This window comes from Rattus norvegicus (assembly GCF_036323735.1).
Source record: "Rattus norvegicus strain BN/NHsdMcwi chromosome Y unlocalized genomic scaffold, GRCr8 chrY_unlocalized_20, whole genome shotgun sequence".
Taxonomy (NCBI): domain Eukaryota; kingdom Metazoa; phylum Chordata; class Mammalia; order Rodentia; family Muridae; genus Rattus; species Rattus norvegicus.
In genome coordinates, this window is record NW_026947379.1 from 53,778 (window position 1) to 64,259 (window position 10,482).

The 10,482-nt window shown below is 40.4% G+C and overlaps 1 long non-coding RNA gene across 1 annotated transcript; it reads right to left on the reverse strand.

Moving 5' to 3' along the window:
• Nucleotides 1-2,234: 2,234 nt before the first annotated feature.
• LOC134484636 (uncharacterized) lies at nucleotides 2,235-7,372 on the reverse strand. Its single transcript, XR_010062162.1, has 2 exons — nucleotides 6,731-7,372; nucleotides 2,235-2,295 (listed from the first exon to the last, which is right to left on the reverse strand). It is a non-coding gene; the product is annotated as an uncharacterized LOC134484636 (long non-coding RNA).
• Nucleotides 7,373-10,482: the final 3,110 nt, after the last annotated feature.

The following is a 10,482-nucleotide window of genomic DNA, read 5'->3' on the forward strand; positions in this document are numbered from 1 at the left end:
GAAAACTGAGGTTAACACAGAGGGGTCAGGACTGTCAACAAAGAAGTGGGCATAATGGCTATCTTTTGTCCAAATGCTGTTGGTTCAATGGGTCAGCTTTCCTGGGAGTTTATCAAACTCACAGGTCATCTTCTGGAGCTAAGTAATCAATTTCTCCAAATTCTTAATCTGATTTACTAGCTCACTGATGGTGGAAGGTTGGGATGACGACTTCCCAGCTGACCGTGTAGAGAAACACAAGGGAACATGCATAGTAATGGCCCAGTCACAGGAGAGAAAATGCTGAGTCCCCCAATGAAGCATGATGAAATGGGAAATCTACAGATACTTGGAAGCACTGAAAGATGAGGAAAGCTCTCTTCAAGCTGGACTTATTAGCTATTTTCTTTCTCGCAACCGTGATCGCTAAACATGTGCCTCACTGCCTTCTGCAGTCGCCCTGGCCCTTAACAACAAAATCTGGCCAAGACATGAATAAATGGAAGATATTTTCAGTTCGTATCTGATGGGATGCATGTAAGTCCTGTAGTCCATAGTGTTTAGGACCACCAAGCCTTAATCATGTATGTTCAAGACAAAGTGTAAGAGACCTTGATGCATGTGAGTGGAGTAGCCCTTGTCATAAAATTCCAATGGCATGTCCAGGAATCCTGTGAAGATAAAATTCAATACTCTACCCTGAGAGTCAAAGCTTTTATCGCTGTGCCTCTTCTTGGCATTCTTCCTCATTCAGAGTGAAACTAAGGAATGCATAGTAGACAAGATGCATGCTTGACAATTCCTGACCCTCTGCCAATAAATTTATCAGATATTCCTGAAACTGGGTCTCTTCTTTAGGGATCCAGAGCCTTCAGGTCATAAGTCCTACTCCTAGAAGGCCTGAGCCAAGACTACCTCCTCTAGGAAGTTCCTCAGAACCAGCCCACTGCTCTCACTCGCCTTTTTGCACCAGATAATTTATGTTTTCACTTCTTTAACAAGAAAGTATCTTAATTTCTTCCTCCTCTCTCTTTTGTCTCTCCATGCTCTCTGTTTTCTCTGTAAATAGCTTGATCATCCTGAAAAACATTTGAGTAGGTAAACAAATATGTATTAACTAATTGCCACGAGGGCAGTTTCTGTTTCCATAACACTAGTGACATCACAGAGAATACAATGGAAATTCCAGCATACATTAGAGTATCCGGAAGATAGTCCAGTTCAACAGCACATAACTTCCCTTTAACAAGATCTTCTCCAAATAAACAAACCAAGTTGCCCTTTCAAGGATCTTTGCCTGAGACACAAAGGAAGACTTTCTATCAATATCCCTTCTAACCCAGAGATATCACTGATCTATTGAATTTTTTACCACCTTCATGCATGAATAGTGAAGACTCAGTTCTCAACCACAGCCCACAAATGGTCCCCCACTCCTTTGGTAGCACACTCAAAATGACAAAGAAGAAAATAAACTGAGAACATAGTTCAGAATTCTTGTCAGTGATGTGTTGATTCGACACAGTTAATCCATCTCTGGGGACATCTTCTGTAGCTAAATGACCAATTTTTCCAAATTCTTCATCTATTCCCCCTGCTAAGTAATATTGGAGGGTTGGGATGATGTCTTCCCAGTAGGCCAGGTACATAGATAAGTACTAGTGAGCAAAGACTTGGGGAATATCCACAGACTACAACAGTATGGATAGGGGAGTAAAAAATACAGAAAACATTTAAATTCTGATAAAAAATTCCCTCAGAGCCTCAAAAATTATTTATTTTAGCCATGAGACTGATTGTGATGTGATCAGTGGCACACAGTTCTGGATACAGGTGCATTGATTAACACAGGTGTAATTTGAGTCATCAATAGCAAACACTCAGGGAAAGCATGATGGGTCAATCTTGGAATGAGCAATGAGAAGTCAAACTGAAGTATATATAGGTATCATGTGGAAGAAACAGATGGACAGAGACAAAGACAGAAAGACAGACAGACAGACAGAGAGACAGATACACACACACACAAACACAACTCACTCACACACACAGAAATCAAAGGAGCAGTCATAGGAAAACGATGTAGTAGATCATTGGTAAGGAGCGCCAGCCAGGGAAGAAAAGTCAAATTCTTCATTTGGGTGCCACATATGACAACTTCTATACTCCTGAAAGGCAGTCACTACTACATTTATGTACAACATCCATTAGGAAAATACAGACAGGGAAGGTAAAGTAAGGGAAGAGACTAGGTATTACTACACGATGCATGTTTATTAAAGTCCCATGTTATCTTTCTCCTGAGGCTGTAAGTCCCTGTAAAGAGAAGACAGTCTATGGTCAGCCTGGCATGCATTTCTTGGATTTCTGAAAATTTTCCTTCCATACATGATCCTTGGCCCCTAGGCTTGTTGGGAGTTGTTGAATATTCTACATCTTCTCAGTTGTTAAATTCTTATCTAGTAGATTTGGACATCAAATCTATTTTTAATTGTTGTTCTCCAGTAGACAGCAAGTTCAGATCACACTGGTTTTTATGAGATAATCGAGTGCATAAACTGCCATGAAATATGTTATCATTAGTAAAGACCTTTGTAGGAAAGCTGAAAAATAGGACAGAGAGGCAGAAAGACAGACAAAGAGAGATGAGACAGAGAGACGGAGAAAGACACATACACAGAGAGAGAGAGTGAAAGAATACTATGCCTTGTGTATATGAAGCCAGAAAATAATTTGTGAATCTAGAAGAAAAGTATAAATGACTGCCTGTAAATCCCATTGACTAAGAAAGAAGCCTGGAGCCAGTTGTGCTATTGAGACTTCACACAGATTGGCCTATACCAATGTGAAACACTAGACTTCCATGAGCAAATCCTTAGCCTGGATAATGCAGTCATGTTGGTCTAGAAAAACAAACACTGATTTGGCCCCTCTGTCTCTCAGTACTCTGATCTGCCATGTCACAAGAGGCTGAATGGTCATCCACTTACCCTGAGATGCAGCTCACAAGGAACAGCACCTACCTTAAACAGTACTTCATCTGAGCCTACCCTTCATTGTAGATGGTACTCGGGAAGCTAACTGACAGGTTACACTTTGCCTAGCTGTGTGTCAAAGTTCAGACATGAGACTCCCACTCTGTGATTGTCAACATTTCCATGTTTCCATTGGGAGGGCAGTGTCACAATGGCCTGATACTGTCTTCTCACTCCTATCACTTTCTTCATGTGACCAAGTTGACAGTCACCTTCAGTTTATTCTCAGATCCACAGGATGCAACTTGGCCTCAGAGCCCTCATGTCTGCCCACAGAACAAAGAGAACAATCTCACAGTTCACAATGATAATGCAGACATGCCACGGTATTACCTCCAAATTTTACTTTCAAATTTAATCTCTTATTTCTGATTATACTACTCTTTAAAGAAGGTCATGTTGTGGGAGAGCATTTGGTTTCTGCCCCATCCACAGATTATAGTTTTCTTACATAGACTTTTTTCAGTGACAAGGTTTCTGTAAACTTGTATCAAATTAACCATTTAAGCACAGAAACACACACACACACACACACACACACACACATACACACATACACACACACATACACACAAACACATGGAGTGTAGGGATAATAGTGATGTGCATGTTGAAGAAATTTAGGACAGTCGATTTAGCATATAAGATGTGGAGGGTTGCACTAAAATCTAAGCCCATAGGATGAAGGATGGGGAACAATTGTGAGTGGTGCTTTCCACCCATTTGGACATATGAACCATGAAGTATGAGACAGTAGATCTGCATGGTCAAAGCCAAAGAACAGAAACATACACTGTCAATTGATTGTGAATAGCTCATCTCTCTGATCTCTAATGGAAGAGTTAAGATGTTTCCACACCTCTCCTGCATAATATTTCATTGCAGTCCAATGCTAGCACACTGAAGGATATTCAAGAACATATCTGAAAGGTGATCTTTTGACCTAGCTTCATATAGAGATAAAGCAAGAGTGTCAGAATTCCCAGAGCTCTGATGAGCAGAGGGTGTTGTTTTCCTCTCATTAACTTAGCAATGCCTCAGAAATCCAAGGAGGCAATCTCCTAAGGCCTATTCACAGCTGCACATGGTGTATTTTGGCTTCACAACACCTTAGGCTGTAGTTACAGAAACCAGGATGAAAACTGCAAATTCCATCAGCATACAGTTGCTGGGAAGATCACCAGAATCACTGATAGGTCTCTATAGAACCATGACTCTAGATAGACATGCCTTGCAGGGATAGTACATGGTTGTTTAGTTCCCCCAATTACTGTATAGGACATGTAGGGAATTCAGGAAGGAGCCAGTCCCTGTTCTATTTCACTAACTGACATTTCTTCAATGTCATAGAAATCTGCCTGCCAAAGGACACTGTCATTAGGACAAAACAGCAACCAACAGATTAGAAAAAAAAGATCTATACCAATACTTCACCTGATAGAGGGCTATAATCCAATAGATACAAAGTACTAAAGAAATTAAACTTCAGAGAGACAAATAACCCTATTCCAATTGGGTTCCAGAAATGATGAAAGAATTCTCAATTGAGGAAAATCAAATATCTGAGAAGCTTTTAAAGAAATGTTCATCTAAGTATGGTGACTAAGTATGTCATCAAGGAAATGTAAATGAAAACAACCCTAAGATTCCACCTCACACATGTAAGAATAGCTGGAATAAAAAACTCAGGAGACAGCAGATGTTGATTAAGATGTCAAGAAAGAGGAAAGCTTCTTCTTTCTTGGTGGAATTACAAACTTGTTCAATCACTCTGAAAATCATTCTGGAGATTCCTCAGAAAGTTGTAAATTGCACTACCTGAGGACCAAGATTTACCTAGCCAGGGTATATACCCAAAACATGCTCCAACATGCAATAAAGACACATGGTCGGGCTGGAGAGATGGCTCAGTGGTTAAGAGCACCCAACTACTCTTCCAGAGGTCCTGAGTTCAATTCCCAGCAACCATATTGTGGCTCACAACCATCTGTAAAGAGACCCGATGCCCTCTTCTGAACATAGCTACAGTGTACTTATACATAATAAATTAATAAATCTTTAAAAAAAGACACATGGTCAACTATGTTCATAGTATAGGACACCCTTATGGGAGACCCCACTCCAATTGCAAGATCGTACTCCCCAAGAAACGTGAGAGATCGAGATCGGCTCTTGATATAAAGCACATGAGTCCATTTATTATCAGAGCTCTGGGATAGCTCGTATCTTACACAGGAGACATGGGAGTCGACCCCAAGACTCAAAATTTAAGGCTTTTTTTTTTTTGGTTCTTTTTTTTCGGAGCTGGGGACTGAACCCAGGGCCTTGCGCTTCCTAGGTAAGCGCTCTACCACTGAGCTAAATCCCCAGCCCCAATTTAAGGCTTTTTATAGGGGAAGGCAATGGGATTCAGCGTGGTTATACTTGATTGGTTGATTTATATATCAGCAAGGGAAATGGGTACAATGTCTCATCAGCATGCAGTACGTGTGGGCTGGAGTGTTCACGATGTAGGAGAGCGTCTTATCTTTATTTGAAGAACAGGGAGTTTGGTAACTATTAACTATAGAGGAACAGCCAGTTTGCCCATTCGGATGGCCCATGATGGTGGCTGCTAGTGCCTGGAACAATCTCTTGACCTTGTTTTTAGGCTTGGCCGGGCATGTCTCAGGCCCGTTCTGTCTTTTCCCCTTATGTGCTGTTCTTCTGTAGTTTTTATGATGTTTTTATTTTAACTCCTTCAATAGCAGACTTATTAATGATAGCAGGAGCTTGTAGGAAACCTAATGGCATTCATCGGTGGAATGGATACAGAGAATGTGGTACATCTGCCCAATTTTGTACTATTCAGTTACCAAAACCAATGATTTCAAGAAATTCATAGACAAATGGTTTGAACTAGAAAATATAATACTGACTGAGGTAACCCAGTTACAGAAAAACATACATGGTATGAAATCACCAAAAGTGGATATTGGCACAAAAGATCAAATTACCCAAGATGCAGACAACAGACAACTGGAAGGCTAAGAAGGACACCCAAGATGTTCATGCTTTGCTACTTTTTAAAAGGGGGAACAAAAATATCTATGAATTTAGAGTAGAAACTGAAGGAATCCCATTAAGAGCATTCCATATATATATAATCAGTCAGCAATACTAGATAAGATTGCTGAAGCTAAGAAGGGCAGGCTGCCAATATCCGGATACAGATACTTCCTGAGACACACAGCTAGAGCATGTCAAATACAGAAGTGACTGCTAGTGGCAATCTGAACTGAAAATGGATCTCTTGTTGTTAGATTTTGAGAAAGGATTGCAAGATCTGAAGGGGCTTTAATCCCCATAAGAATAGCAATGGGAATGAACCAGAGCTTTCTGTTACTAAGGCAATATTCAAGGACTGTACATGGATAGACCTATGGCTCCACCTGCATATGTAGCAGAGGATGGCCTCGATGGGCATTAATGGAAGGAGAAGTTCCGGGTCCAAAGTAGGTTTGACTCCCAGTTGAAGGGAATATGAATGTGCAGTAAGAGGGGATATAGAAGAAGGGTAAGGGTACCAGTTAGGCCTCTTATGGACAGAAAACTGGGAAAGGAAATAACATTTGAAATGTAAATATAGAAATATCCGTTTGTAAAAGAAATAAAAATTGCTAAAAGATAAAAAAAAGAAAGAAATTAAAGAAAAGAAAACTGTCAGCTAATCTCACCTATTGACTCAGACATATAAAGGGTAACTGTCAGGGAATGGTACTCAGAGTAATACTAGTGAAAAGACTCTGATGATGAAGTCTCAACTTGGTAGCACTTCTCTCTCGCAGATACCAGTGTCAGACACAAACTGCACCATAGGAATCCAATGCATGGAGTTTACTCTGAGCTGAGGACACAATATTGGTCTTTTCCTTTTCCTTAGGACCATTTTCTTCTTGGCAAAAAGAGTAAAATCCATGACCTCTCAGGAAAGCAACTTTGCCGTCCCCAACACCTGGTTTTTGGAATGAATATATTAATGATATAAAATCTCTGACTTCCAGGAACCATAACAAGCAGGAACGTCCAGATGCTGCTTGGAGGCTCGCAGCTCCTGATTCCCATATGTGGAAGGCTCAGTTCAAGGCTATCTCGTCAGCAAACCCCCTCAACTCCTATCCAGGACTCACTGAGCTTTCCCATGGATGATATATTTCCTCCTTTTTTTATATCAAGACAGAAGTCCAGCTTCCTTCTCCCCATCTGTGATGTCTTTATCCTCTTGTTATCACTCCCAAATGACAGTTTACTCTGAATTAGGGGACAGTTCATAAACCCTAGAGTTACTGAAGGAATATCTAAGAGGTAGTTGCTGTCACAACAACACTTGTGACATCACAGAAGCTTGGGCTCTCCAGGTTACAATAGATTTTTCAGGGAGTACCTAATGTCACTGAGAACTGTCATGGCCTACCTGATAAACAGCTTTCCTTACTTTGACCAGATTCAAGGGTGCCCTTTCCAGGAGTGTCTCCTGTGACACAGTGGAAACCTTTATGTACTACATCTCTCTAAAGCTAGAGACTTCTCTTTGCTTCATTAGTGGTTACAAGCTCTGAATGGAGAAAGTTAGTCAGGGTCTTGGCATGTGTAGAAAAGATCTAGGAGTGTGTAGTGGAGAAAATTCTTCTGGAGAATAATTCTATTCCCAGATCTAACAGTGTGATATACAGTTAATGTGGTAGGTTTTCTCTGTCTCCCTAAGGCCATTATATGTCAAACAACCTTTAATTGAATCAATATTGTATTTAATTTTCCTATTTTACATTTCTTGATAGTAGACTTTATATATATTGCTGTATGTGTACTCAAAAGTTCTGATTTCCAATTCCACTTTTTGCAATGATTGTGGCAACAAAGGGGCCCAGGAATAGAGCTAATGCAACAGTAAGAATAATTTCTGCCTACTTTAAATGATAAATAGACATCAGTAAAACAAAGGACAACATGAACTATAGAATTCGGTCCTGTAGTTCTATTAGATATCAGTTCTCTAATATTTGCCTTCCTGTGTACACAGGACCACATATTTCACATATTTCCTGACACATGCAGCATCACTACCACTTGGCTGGAACAATGGGATATTGTTAGTGGATTTAGAGGTTCAGTGCCATTCTCTGATAGGACAAAGAATAGATTTTATGGAAAACTGGAGGAGTAAGATTTGAAGAATGAAATGGTTGAACAGTTCTTCCAACTGCTAATCTCTGCACATTGGAAGCAATGTGGGGTGTATTTTAAACATAATATTATATGGATGAATCCCTCCTTTAAGGAATGCAGCAGGCCCAATAAAAAAAAAATAACAGTCTTGAGATACTTCCCTGGAATGTACTGGGAGTTTCCATAGGATTTTTTTCTTAATGTCTTTTTCATTGTGTCCACCTGCCAGTTATTCTGAGTTATATATGCACCATAAAGATTGCACACTATTTATAAAACTTTGACTATTAATTCAGAGGTTTTGGCTATAAAAGCTATAAAAGCTGGGCAATTCCATGATAGCATTCCTAGTGAGAGGGAAAATTAGGGGAAAAGTTCCTAGCAGAACTTTTTGGTTTATCTTTCACCAGTTTCTGTCTTTTGGAGAAGCTTCTACTCACCCAGAAAAAGTATCAATAAAAAAATCACATACTTTTTTCCTATCCTAGCAGTCTATATGCCAGTAAAGTCAGGTTCCCATAATTCATCATAGTGTTGGCCAGTCATATGAGATTCTTCTTTCTAATGAACTCTGTCTTGTTATTTATATAAGTATAAACCTGACATCTGGCTTAAACATATCCTGCCATGCTGTCCAATGTAGGTAGGTATAACATATATTGGTGCTGGCAATTCATAGAGTTATGTAGAACCAAGTCAAGTAGTCTGGTAAAGCTGAGTTACCAGAAAACTGCAAATTGTTTCTGAAAGAATGATCTTTCCTTCTGTTTTTCAGTATCAACCTGTGGCTTAAAGGTATCCAGCTAATGCTTTTGCATACTCACATCATTTTTATACTGTGAAGTCTCAGGTAGCGGTGTGTTAGTTATGTCACCAGAAGTTCAGTAGGATCACTGGACTTAAGGACTTAAGGACACTTGTTTGGCATCTAGGTTAGTGATCTTGTTACTTTTAGTCTCAAGGCAGACATCTCTTTGATATCCATAGCAGTGAAACCTAGCAAATCATAGGGGAATCCAAATATCCTCTTGGAGAGTCATGACTTTCTCTATGTTCTAAATGTCCTTTCCTCAGCAACGAGGACAATTTTGGTATCCATATTATACCATAGACATTTTTAGTATCGAAAGCATAACGTCTGTCCATGTACAAAATGACAGGCTTCCCTTTTCCACATTTGACCTCCTGAGTCAGACTGATGAATCAGTAGTGTTCTCTGGGCCTACGTACTTGGCTCTAAGTCTTGAGTGAAAATAATTTCAGTTACAGTAACTGTTGAAGCTCCTTGGTATCTCACTCCTTGTCTAATGAAAATACTGCCAACTGTGTTGATTATTGCATTAGTGTCTTTCATGGGACGGTGTTTGGCAGTAGTTCATTAGGTCTTTCCACATAAAATGGACCATTGTTGTTACCTCACGAGAGTCAGGGAAGATCATCTGAGGGTCTACAGCACACAACAGGGTAACAGGATTTATGTCAAGAGTGTTTTTCCAACTACACTCAAGGATGGTACAGTAATAGTATCTGTTAGTATGCAAAAGGGACATATAGAAGCCAGCTTCACAAGAATACACTTGGAAGGGAATAGAGAGGCAAAGCTTAGAACAGGAGCAGAAGGAGCACCCATTCAGAGCCTGCCCCACATGTAGCCCATACTCAAACAGCCACCAAACTAGATAAGATGAATGAAGCAGCAAAGAAGTGCAGGCCAACCGTAACTGGATGTAGATCTCTCCTGAGAGACACAGCCAGAATACAGCAAATACATAGGCGAATGCCAGCAGCAAACCACTGCCCTGAGAAGAGGACCCCCATTGAAGGAATCAGAGAAAGAACTGGAAGAGCTTGAAGGGGCATGAGACCCCAAATGAACAACAATGCCAAGCAACCAGTGCTTACAGGGACTAAGCCACTACCCAAAGACTATGCAAGGACTGACCCTGGACTCTGACCTCATAGGTAGCAATGAATAGCCTAGTAAGGGCACCAGTTGAAGGGGAAGAAGCCCTTGGTCCTGCCAAGGCTGAACCCCCAGTGTACAGGATTGTTGCGGGGAGGTTGGTAATGGGGGTAGGATGGGGAGGGGAAAACAAATATCGAAAGAGAGGGGGAAGGGTTAGGAGGATGTTAGCCCAGAAACCGGGAAGGGGAATAACAATTGAAATGGAAATAAGAAATACTCAAGTTAATAAAGATGAAAAAAAAAATAGAAGCCAGGTTGTGGTGTTCCTTGTAGAAAGGCTTCAACTCTCTGGGATGA